Source organism: Ruditapes philippinarum, unplaced genomic scaffold (genome assembly GCF_026571515.1).
Source record: "Ruditapes philippinarum isolate M1 unplaced genomic scaffold, ASM2657151v2 ctg45_1_1_1_1, whole genome shotgun sequence".
Lineage (NCBI taxonomy): Eukaryota > Metazoa > Mollusca > Bivalvia > Venerida > Veneridae > Ruditapes > Ruditapes philippinarum.
The window spans coordinates 290,668-308,380 of record NW_026854907.1 but is presented as its reverse complement, the minus strand read 5'-3'; the positions used below and the strand labels follow the sequence as shown (position 1 = coordinate 308,380).

Below are 17,713 nucleotides of genomic sequence, written 5' to 3'. Positions count from 1 at the left end.
GCATCGGCCCGAAACGGGTATATTTTGCGAGTTTAATACGGGATTTGGCGATAATTATAGATTAATTTTTTTCCGATCATCTAAACACGTGCAAATCTTCCCTAATTGATATGCACGCGGTGTTTAACCGAAGTAAAGGCGATGTCCAATGGGTTTTTCACGGCTATCACAAAACTGTTAGTCAATTCGCAAAAATCTTATGATTGGTATGTTGTAGACAGTGAGAGTGTTTTGCATTGTTATCTTTGTAGAAATGCCAAATTTGACACAGCTTGTACGCACGTGGGCACGACATCCTAAAACTACGAATCATGATCGGCATGCGACATATCGGTCGTATATCATGTGCTCATGTATATAACAACAAAATTTGTCAGGAAAGAAGTGTACTTATTGTTTCAATATATACATATTTGTTTTAATGTCATAAATATGACGCTCAGATTAAGATTTATTAATATTGTAAATTTCAAAAAGCATTATTTATAAAGATATTACCGAGTTTAACATTTCATGAAAATAAAGGGAGGTAATTAGAAATTTATTTTCTATAATTTCTCAGTCGAATTTTTCAATAAGAAATGAATGTATATAATTTTAGTGATCAAATATAATGTGCACAAATGTTTGCAGTACATATTTTACATATTCTTCGATATTTGAAAATTGTTTTATAAGCATAATTATATGCACATAAATATGACAATATAAAGAAATTTCTGTAAACAGAACAGGATAGACAGATTTTATTAATCATTATCCAATGTAACTTTATCTGGAAAGTAAAAACATAAAGTTAATTTATTCATCATAGTTTTCTTACACATTATTATCAAAAATATATGAGAAAGCTTATAAATAGCTGATAAATAGATTGTGTTTCTATTCTAGTTAAAGGATGTATAGCCATGCATGTTAATGCATAAACATTGGGATGTTTCCCTTCTGCCGATTTTTCACGAGGAAGTCACTTCTCCCTAAAATTTCCCCCCAGGATGAGCCCTGGGTACGGCACAGGTTTAAACGCCGCTCTTAGTTACAAAATGGCAGATCACATCGTCAATATTTGTAAAACGGCATGTGATCTTCACCAGAAGAACGCTGAGAGTTTAAGATTGTTACACCTGAAATGTCTTTTGAAAACATAGAAGGGATGTATTTGTGCCACCCGGGAGGGATGTCAGAAATTTCCATATCTAAATTTCAAAAAAAAAAAAAAAAAAAAAAATCCGACCTACCCTACCTATTCCTTGAGAGCATGTTACCCTAACAAAACAATTTTTTATTTTTTTTTTTAGGCCTGACAAAGCCAGCTATAACTTTCATTCTTTCTGTTGAAATGAGCAGAACTTTGAGATTTTGTAAGAAAAATAAACTTGTGACTTTGCTAAGACATTAAGATAAACATATATTGTTGTTTATATTTAAATTTTTAGGGTACATTTTTGTTATAAGTTCATACACCGATTTATATTACAGGGATTGGACACTCCTAGTCCTATAAATATGACGTCGCTTTGAGATATTTTTGCTTCTGGGCAAAGCAACATCATATCGAAATTGCTCAAAAACCCATAGCATGTTCCGCCAGAAAATCGGGCGGAAAGAAAAACAATGAAGACAGCGTGTATTTACATAATTTTTGACCTATTTATGAACAAAACTAAAAAATAAATACCTTTTGTCAAAATAATTAAACTGTCACATCCGAAAAATCATGATTAATTCCTCTAATGTATTTCAATTCCTTTTACAGCTGATAAACAAATGGCGGCCGTAAAGTGCGCGAAATCTGATTGGCTAATTCAAATGCAAGCGTTTAACTCAGTCAGAACAATCTAACGGAATATTTTTTTAACGAAATAATTGCCCATGCACCGTCAGTGTGTTCGAATATATTTTTCCGTTCAAAAATTTGGAATCAATCTGTAAAGCACCTTGCTTAACCAGTATGGCTGATAGACAAAAATAGATTGATGTTTATATTTTATTTTAAATTGATAAGTACATCGTTTGAAAGTTTTTGTGTATGATTGAGCATGAAATTGAAAGAAAATATGATAAGCTTTTGAATAAAGCTTGAAAGGCAAGACAATAGACATTTTTGGATTTTTTTATGATGCTATCATTGCTATGCGTTTTTGAGCAATAACTATTAGACGTCAGGCTTGACCGACAAAAACTATAACAAGCCTGTAAAGTCTAATATATTGGACTAGGACACTCCCAGTTAACCCTATATAAATGCTTAAATATCTTGTCGTGTACCCGATAAAGGTACATCAATCGATAATTTACCGGCGCGAAGCGTAAATGCCTGTTCGCAACAGATACCTACTTTACAAAATACCATATACTGTATAGCTTTTTCATTTATTATCCAATTTTGGAAATTTAAAGTTTATTTTGAAGAAAAATACTTGATTAATTCTAATATCTAATTTATTTTTTAAAGTTACAGTTTATCTGTCCGCAACGACGGTTAAAAAATTAACTTGACGAAATCCGCGGTAAATTTACATTTTTTATATAAAAATTAATAAAAAAAATTTAAAAAGCAGGTATTTGAAATTTATTATTTAGGTACCATAATACTTTCAGTTTCAAAACAAAAAAGAAGCCGATGTAAGTTATACACAGATGATCAAAGATGCAATATTTAAGATTTATTGGGTATTTTTATTTTATTTATTTATACATTTTAGGAACATAGCACAAGATACAAAATATAAAATCATACAGTTAAGAGATAACATAAATAAATCATATATATAAAATGAGATCATAAAACAGCATAAAAGAGCACACTTTTGTCATAAAAAATAAAATAAGAGGTACTATGCACCTATGGATAGCCCATTAAGCTAAATGCTAATATTTCCAATGGGGTCCATAGAAATAAAAAAAAAAACTAACATAATTTTAACCCTTTCCCCCCCTAAAAAAACAAACAAGATAAAAAAATATAAGGGTAATGTAGTCAAATTTATTAACGCACAATTGTTTTACAGGTAATGTATTGCGGCCTTTATACATGAAGAAAATTTATTCATTTTTTTAGTACAAAATATTGCCGAGATTGTCAATATTGCCATATTCATAGAATATTTTAATTTCATTCATCATTTATATCATTATTATTTTTTGTAAATCTGTTTTCAAATGTTGGTGCAGTGAAGTAGACAATCAGCGTAACAGTAAAGTTCTCTCGTGTGGCTGTCTCTATTCCGGCCTTTTTAATGTCACTCGTATATTTTAATCCGTATATTTTAATTATTCTTTTTATTTGAATGCCTGTAGAAAGATATTTATTATACTTTTTAATGTAACGCTAGAAACAATAAAAATCTTTACAGTTTGAGTCAGTATTTTGCGAAATAAACAATAAAAGTAACTGTTGATTATTTTTTACACATCGCTTAAATTTCTTTCAAGTTTAATTACGTTTGAAGGGGGGTAAGTGATAATTAAAAAACTTTATTTCCAAACTTTCATTACAAGGTTACATGTGATAATTGCAACACTCCATCTTCAAAAACAAATATAATTTGAATGTATATTTTGTATATGCGCGGTCTTTAACTACAGTCCATGGCATATGTGATAAGAAAATGATTCTGAAGAAGATATATATAAATATATGTAAATACAATGTAAATCTATTTTCTTTATTAACATTTATAAATGAAATTGAAAATATACAACTAAATTTGTATAGTCCTTTCTCTGAAAATAATGAAAATAAACATGTGATAAATAAATCATTTGACGTGAATTGTTTAGGATATCTATGAAAAAATTATGTTTCAAAATAAAAAATAATATTATAAAACAGCTGTTCTCTATGCCAATAAAAGTTTCTTCCTTGCCAATCTAATGAATTCATCTATATAGGAATGCTTGTCTAGAATGATCTGAAAATATATTAAATACACTTATTAGTAGAATATTTACTATATTTATACTAATATACAGGTAATCAAATAAAAAATGTACAAATCATTTGGAAATAATTCACAGAAATAAAGACACATTTCAAACATGAGTTTCTTTAAAAGTTTTTTAGCAATCAAGAAACATTTTTTTGCAATGCCGTCATTAAACCATGTAAAAAATAATTATCTTATTCTGAATCGCGGTAATAATTCGTGCTTGAAGTAAAAGGGCGGTGAAGTGTAGAGAGTATGCCTAAACAATAGGCAAATATTTTTTAAATTATGTACTTTTTAACTAAGCGTTGCAGCGTTCTATCAGCATATTTTCATATAATAATACTTTAGCGACACAAAATAATACTGTTTCAATACATTCATATGTGTATAACTTTTCACAAAGCTGCAATAACACCACATACTCCGGTGAAAATCTGTCATATTTCGTACTCCGCACGTTCCGCCATCTCATACTGTCAGCCTTTATCCGATTCCGCGCATGCGCGCGACGGGACTTTAAGCTAAACGAAAGTGTCCGATCCTTGTAATATAAATCCGTGGTTCATACAAGTGTCCATTGTACTGTGCTGTTATGATAATGGGAGAGTGACATTACATTTTTGTGTACACAGAATTTTACAACCTTTGACAGAATAGGTAAAACAAGGTTTTTTTATAGAAGCAAATGTAAAGTAAGATAAACAGAATTTGAAATGTCTTGATGGCAAAGTGAATAAAGTCATATGAATTAAATTTTATCATGAGTCCGAGCCTCGCGCGTTGTCTAACTTTTTTTTCATACCCTATTTTTTTCCATTTTATATATAATTTCGATGCAAATGAATTGAAATATAAAGGCAGTTTTGTTATAATATCTAATAATTTAGATATACTGGTAATAATGATTTTTATCCTGTGTAGTATCATACTGTATGAAGTAGTCAATTAGTGATTAGAATAACATATTGTATTGATGCCTTATTGTTTTGTATGTATGTCAAGTAAAGCTAATTAATGAAAAGAAATATTGCAAATGTTTGCCATCGAAGTTGATCAACACTATTTCTATGGTTCAAAGTGGTGTAATATCAAAGAAGATAAAAATGGCATACCGAGGTCAGCCCTGACTGATAAGCATATTGGAAATGCACCAACTGGTTCGAATCCCGGTAAACTTGGGTGGTGATGGTGACATACTATAATTAAGTTGTTCTGGTCGTATACATGTTACCCGCTTATCTATTATGAAGTAAAAATTAACAAGTCTTAGATTATTATGGAAGAAAAACACTTTTAGAAGACTATTTACCTGAATAAATAATTTGCCTGTATCAGTTATTTTAATACCGACACCCTTAAGAAGGAGACCTGCTATGACTTTGGGTCATAAGAGATACCTTCTTAATTATAATAAATGACCACTATGAACTCAACCATTTAAAACATTGAAAACCTTAGATGCTACCAGGGCTTCCATTAAGTTTCAAAATTTGGAAGTCAGAGACTGCAAAATCTCTGATTTTTGAAGTCATGTTATATAGGTAAAGAAGAAAATGTATTAAATTTTGCAAGTCACAAGCCAAAATCAAGGAGTAAATGACTCCCAAACGTCCATTAATTGAAGCCCTGTGCTACCCCAAAAAAGTGATGTTTGAAAAGCGCGCGAAAATGTTGGATACTGTAAATTGAGGTGTCTAAATTAAGATATACATAAGTATATGGTATACTACTAGACTTCAGTAGACTTTGTGCCTCACCAATGACTCCTCTCCAATGTACACCCATACTGCATCAGAGGGACAGTCTGAAGCTGGATCCAGACCTTCCTGTCTGACCGTAGCTAACAGGTGGTTGTTGAAGGCCAATTGTCAGCATCCTCCCCAGTGACATGCGGGTACCCCAGGGCAAGTATTAGGTCCGTTGCTGTTCCTCCTTTACATCAACAACCTACCAAGATGCATGACTTCCACCAGCCTCCTCTTTGCTGAACACAGTCTCATTTACAAAAGAATCTAATCAGAAGCTGACGCACTAGCTTTCTAAGAACATTTTGATCGACTACAGGAATGGGAACGAAAGTGGATGATGTCCTTCAGCCCCAGAAAATGTGAAATAATACACATCAAGAAAAGAAACCCCATCATTCCAGAGAAATATTACAAGCTGCCCACTAGACATCAAGGTACAGTCCTGAAAGACCCTTCTCTGACCCATCCTGGAGTGCGCAGGCATGGTCTCACTGTCTGGGACCTACACACAGCCACCAACATCAATCAGCTGGAAGCTGTGCATAGGCAAGCTGCCCGATTTGTAAAAGGCGATTACAAGACTACTAGCACAGGGCACTAGACACCTTTTGGGGACAGGTACCCATACCCTAAGGAACTTAGGAAGGGGAATTTTGTGTTGTTTTTTTAGGCAAAATTCGGAAATTCACGTTATAATCAGGGTGCTAATTTTCCGCTGATTCGCGGAAATCCGCGGATTTCGTGAGCTCCTGGGTCATTTTTGAGATCGATGTAAATTCGACAAAGACAATAAATTCATTCGTCATGTTTTATACAGTACCCAAAAACCGGCACGCTTCGGCTTTTATCGTTACGTTAGACGCCTATGGTACGTTTGTAAGCGCTTATCTCATTGGTCAAATCGAGTCTTTTCCGGCATTCTATTTTAGAATAAACAATCAAATTACAGTTTACATTGTTGCTATTGTCTGTTGTCAAAATGCGTCAAAATGTCGGATATTTGTTTTGAGGGCTGATGAAAACCTGAAGTCCAACTAAAGTGTCTCTGAATGGCTTTAAAGGCAACCAAGGAAGTCAAATTTAGAGTCCAGGAAATTGATTTTAGGGCAAACCAAATCATCAGAATTCAGGAGCTTCTGGGGGCTTCGCCCCCTGGTCCCCCACCAGGGCTCTACCCTGGACCAGCAACAGGGGCTTGCGCAGCCCCCTTGACCCCGGCGTATTTTCCACTGATTTTGCAATTTGCTGTTGGCAGCCCTGTATAATGTATTTAGTGAATTTTTTAACACATTTACTCATTACAAAGTTATTTTCAATAGTTAGTAATTTTCCTACCATTGAAATCAATAGCTAGTATATATTTTTAATGTAGACTAACAAATAAAACAAATTATATTTAGTTGATTTATTTTAGAATTTGAAGGGGATTTTTTTGAGGGGAAAAATATATATGATTTTGAGATGGGAATGATACCCATATTCGGCCCCAAAAAAGACCAAATGAGTGCCCTGTAGCAGCAGCACTGCAATAATGGCAGACCTCGGCTGGCCAACACTTCAGCATTGTCGCTCCAGTGCCAAGCTAGTGATGCGGGTCTACAGGATCATGCACAACCTTATAGCTATCCCAGCTGCACAGTATTTCCACCCCCACTTGGTGTCCAATTTGCTACGGACACAGATTCCATGTCCCATTCTGCAGAACTGACACCATTAAGTTCTCCTTTGTACCATGGGCCATCCGCCTGTAGAACTATCTTCCAGAGCACCTAGCCACAGCAGTCAGCCTTGAGGCCTTCAAAGGATGACTAATCATTGGGCCCTAATATGCCGGAGTTGATTTTATTTTTTACCCTGTTCTTTTAAACTTGCAATTATTCACTGCACATACACCCTGTATGTAATGCCCCAGAGAGGGCTATGTACAGTACTGGAAGAAGAAGGTTTTTAAGAAAAAATACAAAATATAATGGAGTCTTACTTGATTGATAATTAATTATACAGAAATATTTTTCGGAAAAGGTACACTGCCTTGGATTGATATATAACTCTAGTGTCCAGCTTTATTTGTCATCCGATGAAAATGCTGTATTTCTTAAAAATTGTGTATGTTAATTTTCATAGAAAAACAAAAGTCAATAGTAAATCAAATTATGTTAATAGTCGCCTTCTATTTTTCATAGTGCTTCATTTAGAACTGCGCCAAAAAAAACAGGTTTTGTCGCAATAAAGTGAATATGAATGAAGCCAAATAAAGCTTAAAACTAAGTATGTTTGTATTTAGCCGTAGCTGTTCTACTGTACAAAAATAAGAAACATTTGTCGGGTGCTATTGCTTCTGTAGAACACCATGGATGAACACTTACATATACATAGAAATTTACCAGACAACCAACCTTAGTAACTGCATAATGCTGAAAGTCTGTTAATTTGTTGATATCATAAGCCTGCTTGACTTAAGATATTAAACACAATATGATAACTGTTTTACGCCATAATAGTGGACTTGATCACCGCGTCACCAAGTAATTATCCTAAAGACACAGTATCAATTTTTTTGTAATTTAATAGCTTAACAGTGTATATTTGGCTATATTTCTGTTCAAAACACAATGATAGGACAATGTTTTTTGGGGTTATAATTTTTTTGGGTTGTTTAAGTAAAAGATAAATTTTTAGGGCGGGGAATTTTGATCAGACTTTCCATACAAAAACGTTTTGCGATAAAAACCCAACGATACCAAATCCCGTTTTTGACGATAAAAGTACAATAATGCTTCATTGATAGGATGTATTTATTAGTAGTATATATCATTAATAATCTGGCCAAATATTTGTTGTTTTCTTATTTCTGAAGATTTTAACTTTGTTACTGATGCTGTATAATATGTTAATATATATATATTTAATAATAAAAAAATAAAAAGTCAGATAATTCTTTTTGTTTTATTAACTTTTTAAGTGATCAAGGTAATGTTTCAAAGTTTGAAAAAATACAAGATTTAGGTTAATACAGTTATAGCAAAAGACTTTTAGTGTTTTTTAGTTTGCTCAGTTTGCAATTACAAAAGCCATATACTATGGCATGGTCATATTTTTTTTAAGAAACACTAAACTGTCCACAAGATCAGGTTTCAAGCATGACCTTGTTGCTGACACAATGTCACCACTTGTGCTAAAAACACGCTCAGAGGCAACAGATGTTGCTTGCACGCAGAAGTAGGTCTGAGCAAGAAGGCTAAGATCAGGATATTCAGGGTGTACCTTCCAAAATTCTAATGGGTTAGCATTCATAGGTAGTTGCTTAGCCTTTCTGTAAGTATCTATCTGTTTTAATACTCTTTGTTGAAGTGATAATGCAGGCTCCTCCTTGATCACTTGGACATCATCATCAAATAAACACTCTAAGGCAGTCTTCTTATGTATCTCTGTCTTATCGTCCATAGAGTTGATTTTTGGCCCTCCTCACAGGTTGTAGTAGCATCAGAAGGCAATTCTGGCAAAGGAGGTAGATTACTATCAGCTACAGGTAGACCTGGCTCTTGCTTTACAGTTACTTGTTTACCCACAACTGTTGTCAACAAAATAGTTTTTCTAAAACTCTGTTCCAGTGTCATCATTTACACAAGCCTTATTCTTGGTTCTTGGATCCAAAGCACTGGCCTCCTCCAGAAACACAAGCAACTGTGGATCATTATATCTTGTTGCTGGATCAGTGCCAACTGCTGCCTTCAGGGATTTGGTGAATGGTTCATCATCAGAATTTACTGTAAAGTGTTTACGAAGTCTTTCTAATAATGGAAGAATAAGACCAACAGTTGGTGACTTTTCTTCAGACAAGGCTAAAGTAGCAGTAACCATAACCTCCATGATCTTTACAAAAACTTCACAAATATTGATTTCAGAGTCTGAAAGGTTAGTAACAATGTTTTTGCCTTAGCACTCACGTTTTTTTAATCGTTCATCAGCAATGTAGCAAGAAATAGCAGGTCGTTGTTCAAGAAATCGTTGAAGCATATTATATGTGGAATTCCACCGAGTCTTACAATCCATAATCAGTTTATGATTTGGTAAGCCAAGACCAGACTGCTTCTGCTTTAAAAATTCTGTTCCAATACAACTTTTGTGAAAAAAGGTAATCACAGACCTTATTTTGCCTAAAACCTTTCCTAAAGCTGTTACATTAAGGGCTTTTTGTTGGAAGCAAGGTTTAATGTATGGGCGAAACATCCCAGCTTAAGATCAACGCCAGAAACCCTGATTGCTGCCGTCATATTGGATGCATTATCAACAGTGACAACTTTAACCTTATCCATAATATGCCACTTTAATAGAGATGTTTTGAGTTCAAGACCAACATTTTCTCCAGTGTGGCTTCCATGAAAATGTTCAGTTTGCAGGACTTTTGACTGCAAATTCCAATCTTTAAGTAGTGACAAGTGATGGTTAAGTACGAATCCGCAGACTAAGATGTCCATGCATCCGATGCTTAACCAACTGCAAGGGCTTGATTAAGTTCACTTTGAAGTGCTGATTTCTCTTTCTCCAACAGATTAGGTATCAGCTTCTCTGCCAATGTGTGCCGATTTGGAGGTTGGTACCTGGGCTCCAAGGCAAATAACATTTTTCTAAATGGTTGGCTTTCGATGGTACTGAAAGGGCGCAGGTCCTGAATGAGATAATATACCACAGAGTTTGTAATCTCATTTGACTTTGCAAATGGAAATTTTGCTTGTTGAGATATTGTCCATGGAATCGCTGATACTGATGAGGATGAGCAGCTGCTGCTTGCACTTGCAGTAACTGTATCAGAAACCTTTCCTGAAAAAAATGGGAAAAATTCATTAAGTTTGATGTGTCTGTCACAAAAAAAAATTAAACAATTTTGATGAAGTTTATTCTTAAAAAATTCATATCCTTCTTGTTAAAACAGCTTTTGAGTCTATTATAGCATGGCAAAGGAACCTTTATTACTTTAATTGTGAAACTTTTCTGAAATAAACATGATGGCCTTGTTTTGACAATATTAAACAAAACAATTATTTAAAAAAGGATTAGATATCATTATACAAATAATTTTCATGCAAACATATGTACACACACGTTTCTGCAAAATATCTTTATTTATTATGGCAGGTGCCTATGACTGTTCTAAGTTTATAGATTTTAATTATAAAATCAATTCTATTAAATTTGAGATATATGGTATATAGAACGGTGACAATTCTTTAAAACATCAAATTTTTCATTCTTAAACGGTAAAACTAAAATAGAAATATCACGTTTTAATTTTGTAGACTTCATTTGATCGAGAGCTAAATCCGTAACCTCCCGGGAAACGGTGTTTAGCTAGGTCACAAAAGGTCAACAGGGCTCAAGCTAGGTTCAAAATTTAGGGAGAAGTCACTTCTCCCTCCAGCTGATTTAGGGAGAAGTGGGGAGACTTTAGGGAGAAGTGAGGAGATTCATTTATCGATGTTTGTTGTATGTTATCCCAATTATGTTGACTCACTGTTCATATCTTATTAAATGAATTGGATTTGTGTTACAACAGAATATTCAATTTTAATTTAAAACAGAGACATAGATAGCTTTTATTATAACTATTGTTATCTATGTCTCTGTTTAAAAGTAGTTTGAAACAAGTAATAAGAATGAGTATCATGTAATGCAACCATTGCATTAAATGAAGATAAAAAAAGCCATAGTTGATTCCTATCATGGATCATATCATGGGGTGGATTAACAGTTATTCCTTCTGATTTATTATTAAAAAGCTTGCGCCGGACATTATATTCATATTCACTTATGTTGTAAAGAAAATGAAAGTAGATAACGAAAGAAACGATCTTTAATTTCACTTTATTTGTAATAAATACAGTGTAATACGCCGTTAATCTTATCAAATTTAACTCGTCGCTAAAAAAGGTTATCATAACTTTCATTTAAAATTACCGTTACAGTTATATGTCGAGCGGTTCCGCTTAATTCTGACAATCATTCGTTAGTGAAAATTTACTTGACGTTTGATCCGTCCATCATAAATAATTGTTACAGGTAGTTGTATGTTAGCGATTTAATGATTGGTTAAATAATGTCGCCCGATTAAAACGTGAATTACGATTGGTTTCTCGCACGTTTCGGTAATCTCGCCGTGGGCGGAGTCTAATTGTTCCTCGCGCGTCTGTTAATTAGACTTTTAGTTTTATGACATGTTGGTAAACAAACGGATTAAAGACATTTCGCGTTGATTGAGATGCATGACAGTTCCTTTTTCCGGCGGCGAGGGCAAACAAAGCAAACACACACCACATGTTATTCACAGTTATTGTTGGTAATTTACAATAATGGATCAATAAAATCGGGCGACTTCATCTTCGCTTTCATGTAGGATGTCGGCGAAGTCAGACGGAATTCGGCGACTATTTCGCCCGAATCGCCCACTAGCTCGAGCCCTGGTCAATATCTCGGTCACATTTATTTAGCTACTTTCATATTGGAAAATCAATAAATTTGTAAGATATACGTGTATACTATATACAATTCGTGTGTTGGATTAAATTACAAATTACTGTTTGGTCTAATAAAAACATCGCAAACCTGAAGGTAACTTTTTCTCCAATGCGTTAGATTGAATGGCTGGATCAATTTTGTGATGCCTCCTCAGATGAGTTGACATATTAGTTGTGCCGCCAGAACTTGCCACTTCGGCCTTGCAAATATTACAGAGGGCCTTTTTATCGTTGACTTTGGCGAAAAAAGCCCACACTTTTGACTTTCTCGCTGACATTTTACTTGTTAAACACTAATAAACAGACGATAATTTTAATGTAAAGTCATCATGATCGTTAGTTACGCATTTTTATTAGGTTGTCTCCCTTTGTATCGGTATAGCTAAAACCCGGTAACCGTACCGTATTGAAAAAGAGAAAATCGATAAATACCGATTTACCGGTATATTGATCCAGCCCTAATAAATTAATAAAAAAGGTAACCACAGACCTTATTTTGCCTAAAACCTTTCCTAAAGCTGTTACATTAAGGGCTTTGTTGGAAGCAAGGTTTAATGTATGGGTGAAACATCCCAGCTTAAGATCAACGCCAGAAACCCTGATTGCTGCCGTCATATTGGATGCATTATCAACAGTGACAACTTTAACCTTATCCATAATATGCCACTTTAATAGAGCTGTTTTGAGTTCAAGACCAACATTTTCTCCAGTGTGGCTTCCATGAAAATGTTCAGTTTGCAGGACTTTTGACTGCAAATTCCAATCTTTAAGGTAGTGACAAGTGATGGTTAAGTACGAATCCGCAGACCTTGATGTCCATGCATCCGATGTTCAAACCAACTGCAAGGGCTTGATTAAGTTCACTTTGAAGTGCTGATTTCTCTTTTCTCCAACAGATTAGGTATCAGCTTCTCTGCCAATGTGTGCGATTTGGAGGTTGGTACCTGGGCTCCAAGGCAAATAACATTTTTCTAAATGGTTGGCTTTCGATGGTACTGAAAGGGCGCAGGTCCTGAATGAGATAATATACTACAGAGTTTGTAATCTCATTTGACTTTGCAAATGGAAGTTTTGCTTGTTGAGATATTGTCCATGGAATCGCTGATACTGATGAGGATGAGCAGCTGCTGCTTGCACTTGCAGTAACTGTATCAGAAACCTTTCCTGAAAAGATATGGAAAAATTCATTTTGGAGAATCCAAATTTGTAGACTTAGTGGAAGAAACTGATGATAAAATGGCTGAGAGGGTTTAATATTCGGCATCTTCTTCTGCCAAAGAAGGCTACTTTAAATATACCTGCTTTTACACATGGGAAGGTGTTAAGTTCTAAGGCTTTGAAAAGATCTAGAGGTATAGCCAAAGTCAGAATTCATGTGGAGAGGGCAATATGTAGAATGAAGACCTTTAAAATTCTGTCCGGCATCATACCACTTAAATTCAGATTTATTTTATTTCAAATCAAAATTGTTGCAGTTTTGTGTAACCTTCAGCCTTGCCTTGCACAATGACTCCAATACTCTGGGTTTCCCCTGTAAATTGTGAACATAACCAATATCCAGATATCATATAGTTGCAGTTTTGGTGAAGTTTTTGCATGTAAAACAAAGCAAAAAATAGAAAAAGATAGATGTATTATCATAGATATATTTATTTTCCATATCTATTGTGTAAAATCATGTTCATAAAGTTGTTAGCAAAGTTGAACAATACAATACTACACATTTCAGTGACAATGATTGTTTGTCAGAATAACAAATACACTAATTATAATAGTATTACAAATCATGAAATTTATATTCAAGAACAATAATTGTACTGTACATGTTTTATGATGTTCTATCAGACTATCATTCTTGACACATTACATTATTTTTACCATAGTCTCTTAGTATTCATAGTATGTAACATCTGGTGACTTATACATTGAAACAAACCTGTTAATGAGAAAAATAAAACTAGAAATGTGTCATCATGCCACGGATGCCCCCGCATGCAGCCAAAATTTCAGATGGTGCTTTAATTATTTTTTTCATTTTAAGTTCAAAGCCCTTAAAACTTTTCAATGTTAACACAAACCATTTTCATACAATGTTCAAGGCACTGAAATTATTCAGTCTAAACCTTTTAAAAATAGCATATTGCATATTTGTAGCCAAAATAATGGCTAAAAGTAAGAGTGCTGAAAGTGAAAGTTCAAAATTTTTCCAACATTCAGGAAAGATAAGTTTGTCTTAAATCATTGAACTACAACCAAATTCAAACTTAAACTGCTTATTCCTAAGATGTATCTATATTATTTTCAAAGTGAAAGGGACATAACTCTGCCAAAAACTCTGCCAAACCATGACCAAATTCCAACTTGACCTGCCCATTCCTTTGACATATCCATATTATTATGTCAAATTTAAGTTGAATATGTAACACTGTTGGGTAGATAATGAACAGAAACTGTAAATTTCATATTATTTTCAAAGTGAAAGGGGCATTACTCTGCCAAAAATCATTGAACCGTGACCAAACTCGAACTTGGTCTAGGCATTCCAAAAACATATCCATATGTCAAATTTGAGTTGAATGTGTTGTACCATTGGGGAGATAATAAACGGAAGCTGAAAATTTCATATTACTTTCAAAGTGAAAGGGGCATAACTCTGCCAAAAATCATTGAACCATGACCAAATTTAAACTTGACCTGCACATTCCTTTGACGCATCCATATGTCAAGTTTGAGTTGAATGTGTTGTACCTTTGGGGAGATAATGAACGGAAAGTGAAAATTTCATATTATTTTCAAAGTAAAAGGGGCATAACTCTGCCAAAAATCATCGAACCACGACCAAATTCGAACTTGACCTGTATTTTGTCATGACATATCCATATGTCAAGTTTGAGTTGAAAGTGTTGTACCGTTGGGGAGATAATGAACGGAAACTGAAAATTTCATATTATTTTCAAAGTAAAAGGGGCATAACTCTGCCAAAAATCATCGAACCATAACCAAATTCGAACTTGACCTGTATTTTCTCATGACATATCCATATGTCAAATTTGAGTTGAATGTGTGCAACCGTTCTTAAGATAATGAACGGAAACTGATGATGACGGAATGACAGAAGGACGGAAGGACGGAATGACGGAACAGGGTAACACTACATGCCCCGGCCATTACATGGCGGGGGCATAACAACATGGCTGAACGAGAATAATGTTTTCTTTGTTTGTTTTGGTGTTTTATTCAATACCATGGTAGTCAGTAAACCTACCCACAATTACTGGCAAAGTCCAGGCTTCTGTCACCCAAACTGTTTACCAGTACTAAGCATAAATGTTTATCCTACTTGGTTCAGTGACTCATTTCCAGTTATGGTCTATAAAATGACTTAATTCATGAACAGAGCATTAGACCTGTAATCATAGAGTATACCCTAAAAACATTATTCAACACTACATTTTGTCATTGACAACAGTAGAAAGTTGAAGAAATAATTGCTGAGATGAAACTACACAATTGTTGCTTTTAAAACTTGAAAATAACTATCTCTGTAAAATGAAATTAATTTATTTCTAACAGAGTCCCAAAAATCTTTATCAAAGTCTACACTAACAGTAGCTATCCCTTTATGTGTGTAAAGTACAAGGAATGCTTTAGTAATGCCAGTCATTGCCATCTGACCCAGTATTTGATAATAGTACTTGTGAGACTTTTTTAGAAATATGTCACCATCTTTTTCAATACAAATACCTGAAAGTTTCAGTGCATTATTTGGATGGAAGCATTTGTATTTGAATGAACACTTTATTTCAATAAGAAACTGGCCACATATCTTGCATGTAACAATACCATCAGGTGAACAAGCCAGACCAGGGAATAAACCATCCTCAGACAAAATAAGACCAGGTACATCAACACTACAATGTCTGTGTTTAAATCTATGAGCTTTAAGGAACATATTTCTAGCCTTAGATTCATACATTCTTCCAAATGAGATAGCTAGTGGCAAGCGTGATTCATCTAACCCAGGCTTGATCAAACTTTGTGCGGTCTTAGTAATATCAGTAGAACAACAAATCTGGTGAAAAGTCGAGGAGGTTAGAATGCCTTTTCTTAAAACATGCCAGTTGTTATGCCCCCGCCATGTAATGGCCGGGGCATATAGTGTTACCCTGTTCCGTCCTTCCGTCATTCCGTCCTTCCGTCATTCCGTCCTTCCGTCATTCTGTCATTCCGTCATCATCAGTTTCCGTTCATTATCTTAGTAACGGTTGCACATATTCAACTCAAATTTGGCATATGGATATGTCATGAGAAAATACAGGTCAAGTTCGAATTTGGTCATGGTTCGATGATTTTTGGCAGAGTTATGCCCCTTTTACTTTGAAAATAATATGAAATTTTCAGTTTCCGTTCATTATCTCCCCAACGGTACAACACATTCAACTCAAATTTGACATATGGATATGTCATGAGAAAATACAGGTCAAGTTTGAATTTGGTCATGGTTCGATGATTTTTGGCAGAGTTATGCTCCTTTTACTTTGAAAATAATATGAAATTTTCAGTTTCTGTTTATTATCTCCCCAACAGTACAACACATTCAACTCAAATTTCACATATGGATATGTTTTTGGAATGCCCAGGCCAAGTTCGAATTTGGTCATGGTTCAATGATTTTTGGCAGAGTAATGCCCCTTTCACTTTGAAAATAATATGAAATTTACAGTTTCTGTTCATTATCTACCCAACAGTGTTACATATTCAACTCAAATTTGACATATGGATATGTCAAAGGAATGGGCAGGTCAAGTTGGAATTTGGTCATGGTTCGATGATTTTTTGGCAGAGTTATGTCCCTTTCACTTTGAAAATAATATAGATACATCTTAGGAATAAGCAGTTTAAGTTTGAATTTGGTCATGGTTCAATGATTTTGGACAAACTTATCTTTCTTGAATATTGGAAAAAATTTGAACTTTCAGTTTTCAGCACTCATACTTTTGTGGAAATGTATGTAGCCATTATTTTGGCTACAAATATGAAATATGCTATTTTCAAAAGGTTAAGACTGAATAATTTCAGTGCCTTGAACATTGTATGAAAATGGTTTGTGTAAACGTTGAAAAGTTTTAAGGGCTTTGAACTTAAAATGAAAACAATAATTTGTGCAAACAAATTTGGAACTAAATATTATAACATCTGAAATTTTGGCTGCATGCGGGGGCATCCGTGGCATGATGACACATTTCTAGTTATTTTTACATTGACCTCTGGTTATTTCTTCAATTTCTGAACATTGCTCAGGAGTGTAAGGTAAATGATAATACAAAAATATGGTAGCACATGAGCAAGTATCAGTAATACATGTATGTGAAGAAACAAATGATGCTAACTTTTGCATTGGTGTTATTAACCAGGTTTTCAATTTTGAAAATCCTGGTTATTAGATTGGGGTATGGCGGGCGGATGGGCGGGCGGGCGTCAAACGAAATTGTGTCCGCTCTGTAACTCTTCAACCCTTTGA

General features: G+C 34.3%; 1 protein-coding gene across 8 annotated transcripts in view; it reads left to right on the top strand.

The window, feature by feature from the left end:
• Positions 1 to 17,713, top strand: part of LOC132741494 (uncharacterized) — an 82,647-nt gene that overhangs the window by 3,133 nt on the left and 61,801 nt on the right. The gene's annotated exons all lie outside the window — the stretch shown is intronic.